At 58.9% G+C, this 14,888-nt stretch overlaps 1 protein-coding gene across 11 annotated transcripts in view; it reads left to right on the top strand.

Moving 5' to 3' along the window:
- The window catches only part of EBF3 (EBF transcription factor 3), a 127,795-nt gene that overhangs the window by 98,872 nt on the left and 14,035 nt on the right, over window positions 1–14,888 (top strand). The gene's annotated exons all lie outside the window — the stretch shown is intronic.

The raw sequence follows: 14,888 nt of genomic DNA on the forward strand, positions 1-14,888 counted from the left end.
CTCAGGAGCTTTCTGCCCAGCTTCCTGTCAAGGAGACTTCAGCTCAGGGCTTTTTTTTTTAATTTGATTACAGACACACACACACGATATTTGATTTATTCTGGATAGAGACAGAAATCGAGAAGGGAGAGAGAGAGAGACACCTGCTTTGCCACTCAGGAAGCTTCCCCTCTGCAGGCGGGGCGTGGGGGCTTGAACCCAGGTCCTTGTGCTCTGCACTGTGTGCCCAACCAGGTATGCCACAGTCATCCCCTTGAGCACGTCTGACTGTCATTTCTGCTCCTGTGACACGTGTCCTAGGCCTGGAACCCAGGCTGGTGACAGATGGCACTTGGCCCTCCACGGTGTGGCCTGTTGTGGTACCTGGAGCAGGGTCAGTCTGGGGGACCTGGGCTCAACGCCTCAGTGTTACCCGCCTGCCCTGGGGCCTTGGCTGGCGTGTTTCCCACTGAGGCAACTCTCCCCTCTCCTCAGTGGAGGCTGGGGGCTAGCCCACTGTCTCCTGGCAGGACAGCGTGTGGGGTGCAGAGGGGTCCCCCATAGCTGCTGTGCAGTGGGCCGGGGGTGCCCCGGAATTGGGGTTCACAGAGAGTGGGGGCTGTGGTCCCCAGAGGCCTCTTGACTCGCTAGTGCAGGCTGCTGGTGACACTGTGGTCCTCTGGGGTCCTGCTGGCTCTGGCCCCCTGGAGCGGGATTCCCCCTTTCTTCCATGGGGGAGGCATGCCCCCCAGGACCCCAGGGCTGCATGTCAGAGACTGGTGGGTGTAGCCTCACCTTCTTGGGTTCGAGCTCCTGCTGAGGTCTCCGGGTGAGCCCACTCAGGGCCAGGAGGTGTGGGCTGGGCACCCCTCTGTGTGCTGACTTCCCTTGTGCTGCTCCTGGTGGCCACCCTGTGCTCCTACACTCAGCGTCAAGCCTGCATCATGGTGGCAGGGGACTGGGACTGGTGCCGACACCCCCTCTCGTGCGGGTGACACAGGTGTGTGACCATCTGTGGGTGGGCAGGCCCGAGGTGTGACCTGCCAGGCCCTGGGTCCCTCCGAGTTGGGACACTCACGACCCGCTCATTGGCCAGGGGGAGTGTGGTCACGTGGCAGCAGGGACCCTGGGGTGCGGCTTGGGTGCTGGCTGTGCACATGGGCCATGCACCCTGGGGCCCCAACAGCCAGATGGAAGTCTGGTGGCTCTGGGGATGTCACTGGGGGTCTCTCCTGCCACAGGCTTCCAGGCAGTGAACGCGTGGGGGGGGGGGGCAGGAGGGGTGGCTGTTTCCGGCAGAAGTGACAGCAGAGACCTGTGACCTGTCCCACTGGGTCTGGGGTCCAAGGTCTGCTCCTCCTCAAGTGTGAGGACCCCCTACCTTCTGAGAGCCCTGCAGGGGCATAGCTGGCTGGGTTTTCAGTGGCTGGGCTTGGGGACAACTCTCTCTACAGTCACTGCCCACCCCCACCACTGGGCAGGACCTGGGTGAGCCCCCATCTGGGCGTCCATTAGCCCCCAGGGGCCCCTGAACCCCCCTCTGCAGGGAGGCCAGGCCAGGCTGCCCGTGCCTGAGGCTGGGGGCTCCCCTCCTGTCCCATCCCCTGGGGCAGCTTCTCAAAGGAGCTATTCAGGAGACAGACCTCCACTCCCCACCCCCACCCCACCCCGCCCCGTCATTACTGGGAATATACATTTCAGACGCGGGCAGGCACAGGGCTCGGGGAGAGCAGAGGGAAGGGGGGTCGTAACCTGTCTGACCTGGAAGCTGCAGTCTGATTTTCGGGGCCTGCAGTTAGAGGACAATCACGGGAACCAGCCCCCCTGCTCGAGCCCTCGGCCCCCCACCCCCACACACCGAGCACTGAGCCGCCCTTCTGCCAGTCCCAGATGGGGAAGGGGAGGGCGCTGCCCCCTGCCCTGGGCATGTGATCCCATCAGTGTCCGCAGCCCAGAGGCTGCTGCTGGGGTCCCTCCCATCTACCCCCGCCCCCGGGACCCTGCCCCGGGGCCCCATCTCCCGCTCCCTGGATAATGAACCTGCAGGGAGGGGCCCCTCTAGGGAGCTCAGCTCCAGGCCTGAATGGCTCCTTCAGACTTGATAAACTGCAGACTTTTTCAGAGCCAGGCCCCATCAGCAGCCCAGAGTGTGCTGGGGGGGGGGGGGTGTTCCCAAGACCCTCTCCTCAGGGGAGCCAGTGGTGCCACCCACCCGGCCCCTTTTCAGGGGCCGCATCCCTCAAGACACATTCACCTGGGCCCGGAGTCGCGACCACTCCGTCGAGGGCATGCGTGGGGGGGGGTAGGAGCTCCCTGTCCGGCCCCCAGCCCCCGTGGCCTTCGCAGCAAGCCTCAGCCTTGTTGTGAGCAGCTCAGAAATGAGAGGGGCAGATTAACAGCCACTATGAATGTAATTGGCAGCTACAGTGAACCACCTTCCAGACTGCAAAGTGCGGGAGACACGGGTGGGCCCGGAAATGAAATTAATGAGATATTTGCTTGCATTTAAAAGCAAATTAATAATGGAGTGCAGTGCGGCTGCAGTGTGTGTGAACAGTGGATGGCTGACTTGTTTAAGAAGAACTCGCACAGGCCCTGGGTGTCTTGCCTGGGGAGTCCTCGGGCCGACCCGCGTCCAGGGCCCTGGCACCCGTGGGGGACTCGCCAAGTGGCCAGGGTGTAAGAAAAGAAATTATTTTTCAATTAGGACGCGAGCATCCCCGTCTCAGCTGATTAAGGAAAATTGGAATTTGCGCGCTTCTAATTGACATGACGTTGGGTGGGAACCACTCTTAAGGATCAGTTCAGTTTGCAAGAAAGAGGGGGTGGGGAGAGAGAGAGAGATAGAGGGAGAGAGAAAGATGAAGGGGGAGGGGGGAGATGGAAGGAGAGAGGAAGAGAGACAGGGGAGAGAGACGAAAGGAGAGAAAGGGAGAGAGAGGAGATGGAAGGAGAGAGGGAGAGAGACGGAGAGAGATGAAAGGAGAGAAAGGGGGAGAGAGAGATGGAGGGAGAGAGAGAGGGAGACGGAAGGAGCAAGAGAGAGAGAGATGAAAGGAGAGAAAGGGGGAGAGAGAGATGGAGGGAGAGAGAGAGGGAGACGGAAGGAGCAAGAGAGAGAGAGATGAAAGGAGAGAGAGAAGGGGAGAGGGGAGATGGAAGGAGAGAGGGAGAGAGACGGAGAGAGATGAAAGGAGAGAAAGGGGGAGAGAGAGAGGGAGGGGGAGAGAGAGGAAGATGGAAGAAGACAGAGAGATGAGAGGGGCTGCATGACAGCGCATCTGGTTGAGCACACGTTACAGTGCACATGGACCCTGGTTCGAGCCCCCAGTCCCCACCTGCAGAGGAAAGGAAAGCTTTGTGAGTGGTGAGGCAGGGCTGCAGATGTCTCTCTGTCTCCCTCTCTATCTCCCCTTCCCTCTCGATTTCTGGCTGTCTCTATCCAACAAATAAATAGAGATAATAAAATTTAAAAATGTTTAAAAAGAGAGAGGTGGAGGGAGAGAGAGAAACGTGATCCTGAGTGTGCGTGAGCCCACGTTCTGGAAGCTTCCACGGAGCAATGTGGTCTCCAATGCTGGTACCTAGCAGCTGCCGGTGGGTGGCAGGCTGGGTGTCAGGACGCAGGGGCAGCTTGCTGGGGCTCTCGGCCTTGACCCCTGGCGGCCCCATGCTTGCTGCCCCCGCTGTCACACTCGAGACCCTGCGTCCCACTGAAGGAACCAGCACACGTCACAGGGAGTCGTTCCGTAGGCCAGGCTGGGCCGCTGGGAAGAGGCACGGGCAGCAGGAAAGTAAACAGAGCAGGAGGGGGGCGGGGGCACGGGCTGGGCAGGCAGGCATGGGCAGGGTGGGGGCATGGGCAGGGCGGGGCGGCGGGGCGGCGGGGCGGGGGGCACGGTCACAGTGTAGCGTAGATTCTCCTTCACTCAAAGACCTGCAGTCAGGCTGCAGCCAGTCACCACCCACACGGTTGGGCTCTTTGGGACCAGTATTTACATTCCGGGGTTTTTTTTCTCTGCAAAAGTGGGTCTGTGCCCGGGATCTGATCCTTGGGCCCCAGTCACCAGCTAACCACCACTTCACCCTTGAAAGGGCCTGGTGTTCCTGGAGTGCTTTTAAAGGTCTTTTGTATGGCTCAGATGGGATTCTGTCAAAAGCAGGGACAGCCCACTCCGGCCTCTTCTCCTCCTAGCCCCTGCCTCCCCCTCCAGGCAGGCCCCCAGGCTCTCTCCAGGCAGGCTCTGAACCTCCAACAGTGCATGGTGGTAGCCCAGATGCCCACCCTGCTTCTTGAGTTTGGGGATGCTACCGATCCCTCTGTGGGTTCATGCCGGGCACCTCTCCCCATCCCTGTCTCCAGACCTGCGGCTCCTGGTCCTACCCTCCACATCTTCAGCCCCCGTCCTGGGTCACCATCTGACTGGCCCTTGGATTAGGTGGAGGGGTCCCCGGAGGAGCCCACAATCTGTGTCTGGAAGGGGAAGTGATGGGGTGGGGGCACCTTGGCCTCTGTGCCCGGCTGGACGTGGAGAACTGGGTGCAGCCTGGCCAGCAGGGGCAACCCCCCAGCCTTTAAAAGCTTTGCTTTTTTCCTATATTTTCTTTATTATTGGAGAGAGACAGACACCTGCAGCCTTTTCTCCCTAGCGGTGGGGACTGGGGGCTCGAACCCGGGTCCCTGTGCACTGTGATGTGTGCGCTCAGCCAGGTGCACCACCCCTGGTCTTCTGCTTTTCCTTATTACCAAGTTTTTAACACCTCCTGGGTCTTTGCACATGGATGTCACCTCCACCGGTGGCCCTTCCTGGATTAACTGCCTCATTTGTATTTTGGAGTGAGGAGGGGTGGCCTGGAGCCCCTCAGCATTGCTTCACGGCTCGGAACCCACCCACTGCTGCCCCTGGTACCCCCTGTGTGGAGCCTCTCAGACCTGGTCTTAAAATTTATTTTCTTTAGAGAAAAGAGAGACAGAGGGAGGAGAGACATCACAGCATAAGTCCGCCATCCACGGAGGTCACGCAGGGTGCGAGGCTCAAACCCAGGGCTTCCTTATAAAGAGGATACCCAATGATTTTATTATTAATATGTAAATGCTCTCTTTTTGAAAGTTTTAAAATTTATTTCTTATTGGATAGAGACAGAGAGAAATTGAGAGGAGAAGGCGAGATAGAGAGGGAGAGAGACAGAGAGACACCTGCAGCCCTGCTTCACCACTCGAAAAGCTTTCTCCCTGCAGGTGGGGACCAGGGACTTGAACTCAGGTCCTTGTGCACTGTGATGTGAGCACTTAACCAGATGTGCCACTGCCTGGCTCTAAATGCTCTCTTTTTATATTTCATTTATTATTTATTTATAACGAGAGAGAGAGAGAGAGAGAGAAAGAGAGAGGGAGGGAGAGAGAGGGAGGGAGAGAGAGAGAGACCAGAGTCCTGTTCAGCTCTGGCTGATGGAGTTGCTGGGGATTGAACCTGGGACCTCAGAGCCTCAGGCGGGAGAGTCTTTTGCAGAATCCCTGTGCCGTCTCCCAGCCCCAAATGTTCTCTCTCTCTTTCTCTTTTTTTTAAATACTTCTTTTATGAGAACAAGAGAGAGCAGAGTTCAGGGGCTGGAGCTGTTGCCTCTGGGCCTCAGAAATACAAGCTCAGGCCCTGATATTTAGAGAGCTCCTTGGCCTAATAGATATAAAATACATTTTTGAGAGAAAGAGACAGAGAGAGGAAAGATCCCACAGCACCACTCCACCATCCAGAGAGCTTCCCCCTGTGTCAGCCAGGGCTCAAACCCGGGTCCTCAGGAAGGCTGAGGTATGCCTTTACCCCAGGCCCTGCTCGGCCTGTTAATGGAGACTGCGGAGGGTAAACTTCTCCTCTGTCTGGGACGGTGTTCAGAGCCGTGCGGGGGGCAGCCTCTGCTGTTGTGGGGTCACTGGGGTCCAGGGGGAGGGGGGTAGCTGCCCGCTGCCCCCGCCCTGGGTGATGGTCGCCGTCCCCCGCCGGGACGCCTGTGGGCTCGGGGCCCCGGGTGTCAGGTAGGGCTTCCTGCCTCGGAGGGCACGGGCCTGGGTCATGCTGTCCCCCTGCCCGTCTGCGGAAGGCGGGGAGAATGAGACAGGCGGCGTGTGCCGGGCACAAGCGCACGATTTGTCCTCATCAGTGACATACATTTACCAGAATTGCGTAAAATGAACTACACCTCATCCAGAAATCGGCGTTTAGAGTGTGGCATTCATCATCTGAAAATTGAGGGCCAGTAAACTTTCCTGCCCGTCCGGCGGGATCGTGGCATGCATCAAAATGTTGAGAATGATTGGTGAGGGGGAGCTGCCACCCATTTATCAAGGAAAAGAACATTATTTGCTAATTTTGCACCCTGGCTGCTGACAGGGTGCTCCGTCTTGGGCCCGAGGTGGCCGGCTTCCCTTTGTGTTATTAGTACAAGTCAAGTGCTTTTGGGCAGCTGCTAACAAGACACATTTGTCTGTCATCCGGACTCCGCTGGCGTGGCGGGCAGCCGTGGCCGGAGTGGGGCTATGGGGGCCGCCCGGGGGCGGGGGCCCTGATCCATCACCAAGCTTTCTTGTCAAGGTGACGCTGGGCTCAGGCACCCAGCACCACCTGCCACAGAGGGGTAGGGACAACCATCCGTCTTCCCCAAAGGACGAAGGGGTCATGGGCTCCCTGCTGGTGACTGCACACTCATGGTGAAGGGGTCTCTCTCTCTCTCCACCCCACCCCAGCACAGGCAGCCACCCCCCACACCTGGCCTCGTAGCTGTGGCAGGAAGCCCAGAATGCAGGGCGCACAGTGTGTGGGGGGGGCTCTTGGCGGTCCTCTTCCCTGGAAACACAAGGTGCACTGAATGCCAGAGGGAACCGGAGGGCTCGGGTCCGAGAAATTACAAACTGGCACCCAGTAGATGTGCTTTTCCTGGGTCCACAGGGGACCTGGGCTGAGCCCCGCGGCCGGGCTGCCTCTGGACACCATTATTTCTGGGAGGTCTGTAGGCCTCCCCCTGCCCACTACTAGGCTGCGGCCTGTGCCCCCAGCCATACCCACCTGTCTTTCCTCGTGATAGCTTCTGATCCCACGCCAGGGCTCGAACCCCAGACTGCAGGTGTGCAAGACAGACGCTGATCCGAGCCACCTCCGGGCCTGTCCATGTTGCCCCTTGGTGCCTGGCGTCAGATGCAGGGCCCTGGGCACACAGAGTGACTTGCACTGGCGCCAACTCCCCGGTCCTGTTTGCGCTGTTCTGAGCCAGCGAGAGACCTGAGTGCCCACCCTCCGTGGAGCTCTCCCTGCCCTGTTTCTGTCCCTGGTGCCCCCTATGGTGCCAGGGATCAACCCCAGAACCCATGTGCAGCCAGGCTCTCTTCCCTCCATGGTGTTGGCCTGGCCTGGCTCTTCAGATCTGCATTGGTGGCGTGTTTGTGCTGCTGGGACGGAGCCAGGGCTTCCTCCACACTGAGCTCAAGCCCAGCACCAGACCCCAATGACTGGCACCTGCCCCCACCGGGCCCTTCGGAGCCACCGTAGGAAACGGGCCGGTGACACCAGCTCGTGGGGTGGCTTTCAGCAAAGTGGCCTCAGAAGTGAAGGCCGGTGGGCTGTGTATTGCTGAGGAGCGTTGTTGCTTGGCGCTCCCCCATAAAACAGAGCAAACTGGACAGAGCTCACCTGCTGGGGTGCATGACCCCAGCACCACAGAGGAGCACCGTGCACACACCAGCAGACACCCCAGAAGCAGGGGCAGGGCTGAGGTGTCTCCCCTCCCCACCTCTCACCCCTCCGTCAGAAGAGCAGACAGGAAGCCGCCAGGGTCAGGTGAAGCCTGCGGGCATGAGGCCCGGGCACGTAGAAGCCAGTCAACCACCCCAAAGAGGTCTCCCCGTGAGCCAGGAAGCACGGACACTAACAAGGACCCCGGGTCTGTGCCCAGAGTCTGTCTGTGGGGTGCTCCACACAGAACAGTGAGGCGGCTTAGGTTTGAATCACTCTGTTTGTGACCCGGTCGAGACAGAGGGAAATCAAGAGCGAAGAAGGGGAGACAGAGAGCAAGAGAGTCAGAGAGACCCTGCTCCTCCGCGCCTGAAGCTTCCCCGTGCAGCCGGGGGCTTGAACCCGAGACCTTGTGCACTGTAACACGTGCTCAACCACCTGCCCCCCAGAGGAGTGAGGCTTTAAACAGACACTTCAGCCCGCCAGCCACAGGTTCCCCAAGAGCTGATGAAGAGGCTGTGAAGGGGGATCGTGTGAAGGGGTCCCTCTCATCCCTCCCAGATGCCCCCACGCTGGGAGAGGGTTCCTCCCTCACACCTGAAAACCCTCCTACCAGACACAGGGCACCCTAGGGTGGCCCCCTTTTCCCTACAGGTCTGGTGGCTTGGGGCCCCAGAGTCAGGACCCACAGGTGGCTGTGGGTGGGGTGTCTGTCAGGCTCCCTCGCCATGGTCCCAACCCTGTCCCCCAGGAGAGGGCCCAGCCTGGAGCTCCCCTGGGCCCTTCTCACCTTGGCCCCCGCCTGTCACCAGCCACAGTGACCCTGGCCTGAGCCCAGCCCAGAGCCATCTTGGAGCTGGGGAGTAGGACTCTCCCAACCACTGAGCTTTGAGGAGACCCACCGCCCAGCCTCGTGTCCCCTGAGTGTCCTCTCTCAGAGCGCCTTCCCTCGGTCTCCTTCCCGTGCGGGACTGATGGGGGTTGGGGTACTGGAGAGGGTCACCCTGTGCTGGCCTCTGCTCCTGGCCCGAGTCCCAGAACTGCCCCCATGGGGGCTGGACCCTGTACCCCCTGGAGGGGCTCCCTGGGCGTGCCGCAGGTGGCAGGTCCCATGCGGTCAGAGGGGGGCCCTGGCACATGGGCCAGCTCCGAGTCCCCGGGAGTCTCGCCCCGTGTAGCTCACCCGTGGGTGCGGGCAGAGGCTCGGCGTGCTTGCAAGGTTCTGTGATGAGGTGGGGAGCTTCCCCCAATCAGGGCAGCTGCTCACCTGGGCGGCCGCCCTCCTCTCCCCTCCCCTAGCTCCTGGGGGTGTTCCATGCGTGGCCCTGGACCTGGAGTCTGCCCCCGGCATGGTCTGTGCCCACCAGCACCCGCCCCTGGCAGGGCTGAGGAGCCCACTCCCTTGCAGGAATCAAAGGAGGCCCCACCATCCACGGGGGTGTTGGGGCACATGGGGGTTCTGCTTCCTGCTCCCAGGATGCTTTGGGGAGAGGGGCTTGGCATGAGGAGACCCAGGTGTGCTCTGGTCACGCCAGGTCTGCTGCGAAGGGGCACCTGGAGCACGGCCAGGTGGTGTCGAGCCTCCGCTCTGCTGCTCTGCGCCCACTGTGTGCCCGCACAGAGTAGGTGGTCACAGCATGGCCTCCACAGGGCTGTCACCCGGGAGGAGTCGCCTGCCTGCAGCGGGAGACATTAGGAGGGAGGGGTGTAGCTGGTCTGCGAGGGGGTGAACTCGGAGGGGAGGCTTCCCGCCAGTTCAGAGGGCAACTGGGCGTCTGGATGCCTGGTTCTCACCAGGTGCCGTGAGGTGTGCCTACCCCCACCCAAGTCTCTGAGAGGATTGATGACCAGACACCTGGTTCTTCTTCTTTGTTAAAAAACTTTTTAATTTATTGGATAGAGACAGCTAGAAATTGAGAGAGACAGACAGAGAGACACCTGCAGCCCTGCTTCACCACTTGTGAAGCTTTGCCCCGGCAGGTAGGGACTGGGGGCTTGAACCTGGGTCCTTGCGCACTGTAACATGCACTTAACCAGGTGTGCCACCACCCGCCCCACCTTTTAAAAATGATTATAATGTAGTTTTTATTTTATTTTATTTTATTTTACTTTATTTTTACTTGCTGGGGCTCAGTGCCTGAACCACAAATCCACAGTTTCTGGAGACCATTTCTCCCATTTTGTTGCTTTTGTTATTGTCATTATTGTTGTAGTTATTATTGTTGTTGTCGTTGTTGGCTAGGACAGAGAGAAATGGAGAGAGGAGGGGAAGACAGAGAGGGGGAGAGAAAGACAGACACCTGCAGACCTGCTTCACCGCCTGTGAAGCGACTCCCCTGCAGGTGGGGAGCCGGGGGCTCGAACCGGGATCCTTATGCCGGTCCTTGTGCTTTGTGCCACGTGCGCTTAACCCGCTGTGCTACCGCCCGCCCCCCTGTAGTATATTTTTTTATTGACACCGGGGTTATTGCTGGGGCCTTGTGGCAGCACTATAAATCCACCACTCCTGGCAGCCATTTTCCCTTGGTATTCTTTTTCCCTTTCTATTTTTATTTGACAAGACAGAGAGAAATGGAGAAGGAAGTGGAGATAGAGGGAGAGGGAAGGAGGGACGCCTGCAGACCTGCTTAACTCGTGAAGCTTCCCCCCTGCAGGTGGGGAGCGGGTGCTTGAACCCGGGTCCTCCTGTGTGGTGATGTGTACGCTTCGCCGGGTGCACCGCCAGCGGCCCCCGTCCTTCTTGTAGATGTGATGTCAGAGGAAGACCCTGAGGTGTGCACACCCTGAGCCCCTTCTTGGCCCACTTTCTAGTCTACATCTTTAGAGAGAGGGAGGAAGAGAAAGATGCTGTCAGAGTCGTCCCCACCCGGCCCCGTCTCCCCACGGCGTCCCCATGTGTCGCTGGGGGCAGATCCAGGGTCCCTGCCACCGCCTTCCTGCCCAGTTCTCAGTCTGGTTTGAAATAACGGAGGAGAGACACCACAGCCCGGCTCCACCTTCCACAGAACTCCTGTGCCATCCACGGGGCTGCCGTGTGGCTCTAGGGATCGAACCCAGGGCCCCGCACATGTGCAGCCTTGCTGAATTGCCTCTGTGGCCCAATTTTAATTATTTTTGAGGGAGAGAGAGAGAGACAGAACCAGAGGATGGAGACACTCCAGCGCCATGCCCACACTTCATCCTTGGTGCTGTCCACGGGGCTATCCCATAAGGTGCCCCCGGCTTTCTCTCTTGAAGGCAGGGGCGCTGTTAGCTGGGGCATCTTAATCATGTCAGGGAGCATTTTTGTCAGACTGCCTCCCTCCTTTGTCAGCAGGGCCTACAGGTGAGGAGGCTGGGTCTGTCACAAAGGCCGAAGGAAGGGGATGGCTGTCCGTGACCGGGTCACCTCCCCACTCACCTGTCCTTGGCTCCCATCAGGACAGCCAGCCCTTGGGGACGTGAGGGCGGTTCAGCCTCCGTGCTGAGTTCCCCTCATGGGGTATGTGGACAGAGGGGCCTGAGCCCTGTCAGTAAGGTCATTTGGGTAACACGGAAGGTGCTCTCCTGTACCTTTTCTGCACTCACTCTCCCCAGGGTCGAGACTCCAGGTCCCCCGGGGAGGGAACGGGAAGGTGACCCAGGGCCCCGTACGGCCCGGGGAGGGAGGTGAAGCCCCCCCTTGGCCTTTGTGCCTGTGGGGTTTGCCGCCGTGCCCAGCTCACCCCGGCGCGTCCTGTGATTGAAATTCATTGCCAAATTTATTGAGAAATTAATGAGAAAAGCTGCAAAGTATTGACTTGGAGAGGAAAACACAACTCATCTTGAATGAGGAGGAAAGCACAACGATAATTTAGCCACTATTGATCGGGCCCTGTCCATGTATTGATCTTCATTTTACAATATTAATTTGCACCTGCATCGGGCTGCAGCCACGGCCGGTCTCATTCTGCAGTGCGCGAATGTGCAGGGTATTAGGTGTGGAGCTCTACAGGGGCACGGCGCCTCACCGGGCACCGCGTCCTCTCCCCCTCACCCTGGCCCTCAGGATTCTGGCTTGTTACTGAAATGGACTAAAAATTAATTTTTCTGTCGGACAAAATATGAAAGCACGGCCCCACCTCACGCAGCCTCCTCCTGCCGCCCCCGTCCGCGGGGGAGCCGCCAGCCGCCTGCACCCGGGCCCTCTCATCATCATGTCTGGATCAGTTCAAAGTTCATGAAATTTCTATGAGCATTGATCTCGTCCCATTGATTTTTTTTTTCTTTTTCTTCTTCTTTTTTTTTTTTTCTTCACAGCAGATCTTTGAAATTTTAATTTCCCAAGCACCTGAATTTCTTAGGGATGAAATGCACTTGGAGGAGACAGGAGATGATAAAGTACAGAACTTAGCATCATATTCAAGCTGACGCCAGGCAGGCAGGAAGACCGGGCCGTGCTGGCTGAGCTCGGTGCCGTGGGGGCGGGGAGGGGACAGGGAGCTGGACACCGGCCCCGTGCTGGCTGGAGTGACAGTGCGCAGTGCTGACGGGAAGCCTGTCTGCAGCAGCAGCGGGGGACAGAGAGGCCTCCTTCCTGCCACGCCATTTGCTCCCAGCTGCTCCTATCACCTGGTCAAGTTCACCTAGTTACTTATCAGTGGGACATTTAATAACCTCAAGGTGATATAATTGCTATTGGCATTTCTCCCCTTGGATTCAGCTGGTTAATGTGTAAACGACTTGTCAGCAAATAGCTCTTTGTCACTGAAATCACGAACACCCTCTAGAGGGATGTCTTTGTATTGAGCAATTTAATTTTACTTTATTTAATTTTTACACATTACAACCTGTGTGCATTCAGGCACACTGAATGCCGGCGGTGTGCGGGGCCGGGGCCGGGGCCGGGCCGGGGCCGGGGTGCCTGCTCACCAAGCCCACTCTATCTTCCTTAACCCTCCCCGGTGCCCCCGGGCCGCGGCTCGGCCCCTGGAAGACGGCCCTGCAGCTGCTCTGATTATGTAGTTAGGCCACTAATGTGAAAAACGGCCTCATTAGGAGCGTCTGTTTGGAGCTGGAACATGACGGCATCCTGACAAATGCCTGATTGGGAAGTCGCAGGAAGATGATGATTATTGAAGTGGAACTGGACCCCGTTTCAGCGCTCAGCCGGCAGCTGGGCCAGGGCAGATGAATGTCTTCCTGTGTGAGGGCGGCCCTGGGCTCTGCAGGCACGGGGCCCCTGGCCTGGGGGCTCCGCTCTGTGGCCCCTGGCCTGGGCCGGGGTGCCCACTGTCGGTCGGGCCTCCTCCCCCTTCCTGTGCCGAATGATACCATTTGAGACTCCAGCTTTGGCCACCTGATCAGTACTGCCCCGCAGCCACTGGGCCCGTGTCCAGGCATCACTGGCGGATGGGGGCGGGGCATGCCATCCACGTGGCGGTTAGCACTGGGACTCTTGCTGCCTGCCAGGTGCAGGCTGGGGTCTCTGCACCAGGCGTGGGGGCAGGGGAGGCTGCCCCCCAAAGCCTGGGCCCAGTGACAGCAGGTGGCCCTTCTGCTGGGGCGCCCCAAGGGATGGGTGGATGCCCAGGGTGGCGGTGGGTTTTGTGGCAGAGCTTGGGGTTCAGAACAGCCGCGGATACACACGGGAGGGTGGTGTCAGGGCCGCACTGGAGGCCAGTCCCAGAAAGCTGCTCTGTGGCCCCCCCAGAGACAGATGCCCTCCACCTTGCAGAGTGGCTTCCTCTGTGTCTCTGGCCTGAGCTCCTCCATGGCTCCCTGCTCCCTCAGATGGGTCTGTGTCCACTGGCAAGGAACCGTCGCCTACCTTTCGGGGGTGGGCAGGGCTACCTGCCGAAGTGTCCATGTGTCAGCTCCAGAAAGCCAGCCCCTGACCTTTCCGGAGGGTCCCTGCCCCAGTAGCCACAGCCTGCCCCCACGTTAGCCCAGGTGAGACAGCCCTCGGCGGCGTGGTGACTAGTCCCCAGCTGCAGCAGGCCTGTGGTTTTTGGGTTACGGCTTTGGTTGAGACTCCAGTGCACGTAGAGTGAGGAGAGGGACTCTGGGACAGGGACACTCAGACAGACGTGAGCGGGGACCTGCCCCGGCACGTGGCTGTGGAGCTGGGCCCAAAGCGTGTGGGCCCCTCCCGGCAGGGCACCGATTCCCCCGTTCCCAGCTTCTGATTCATTCAGGTTTTTATGGCCGTGTGATTTCCTTATTCTAAAATAAAAGCTCTCCAACAAAAATTACTATGCATCAGGCCTCGATAGCCTACTCAGATGGATATTAATACAGTTTATCTCTAAAAGGACGAATAATGTATTTGAAACAGATAAAAGGCCCTCCACTAAATGAGGAATGTTAATATCACATGGCACGGTTAATAAAGAGATATTTCACAGGGGAGATTTGTTTTATGACTTTTGATACAACAGCCGGAGAATCTGACATATCTTCAGTGATGGAATCCTGCCCACATGCCTGTCTCCGTTATACCCCGGAGCCCAGCTTAGCGGGTTTGAATTCAGAACATTCACAGGCGCTAATCACCCTGCGGGAGGAGGGGGGGCAGGCGGTGAGAAGATGCCTCCCCTGGGCTGTGGGGACGGGGGCCCCGGGACCATCCGCTTTGCCTTTTGAAGGGTGTCTTGTTTGCACACCCCAGGCCCATCTGTTTGGGGTGTGCGGAGGCTGAGTTTGAATCCAGGTGAGCCGCCCGGAGCTTGAGGCCGAGCCTGGCTCAGGTGCCCGGAGGGCATTCACTCCCCAGTGCGGCTGGCGGATGTGTGGGCGGGGAGGGGCCGCGGCCCGGCGCGGGAAGCAAACCCGGGCTTCTTAGCCCTGCCGGCCGGCACCCGGGGCTGCCGCTAATTATGCACGAGGTCAGTAAGCAAAATTGGGAAGAAGCGGAGAGATCAATACAAATTATCCCTGAGCAAACCGGTGCTGACAGTTGGAATTGCAGCATATGTTTACCCAAAATCAGGCAATTTATCTTAATATCAGCAGAGTAATGCCGTGCGGGTGAAAGGTCAGGCAGTCTCTCCCCCTCATAATTACCCAGTTCTAAAACAGGAAAGTGGTATTGATTGGCCTGGCTCAGTGCCGGGCTGGACGTGCCCACCTCACCCTGGCCGGCCGGTGGGGCCTGGCTGCCCCCGCGCTGCACCCAGGTTCATGAGACCGCCTGGCCCCAGCTTCCGGAGCACCGCCTGGGGGGTCTCA

Source organism: Erinaceus europaeus, chromosome 14 (assembly GCF_950295315.1).
Source record: "Erinaceus europaeus chromosome 14, mEriEur2.1, whole genome shotgun sequence".
In the NCBI taxonomy this organism is placed as follows: domain Eukaryota; kingdom Metazoa; phylum Chordata; class Mammalia; order Eulipotyphla; family Erinaceidae; genus Erinaceus; species Erinaceus europaeus.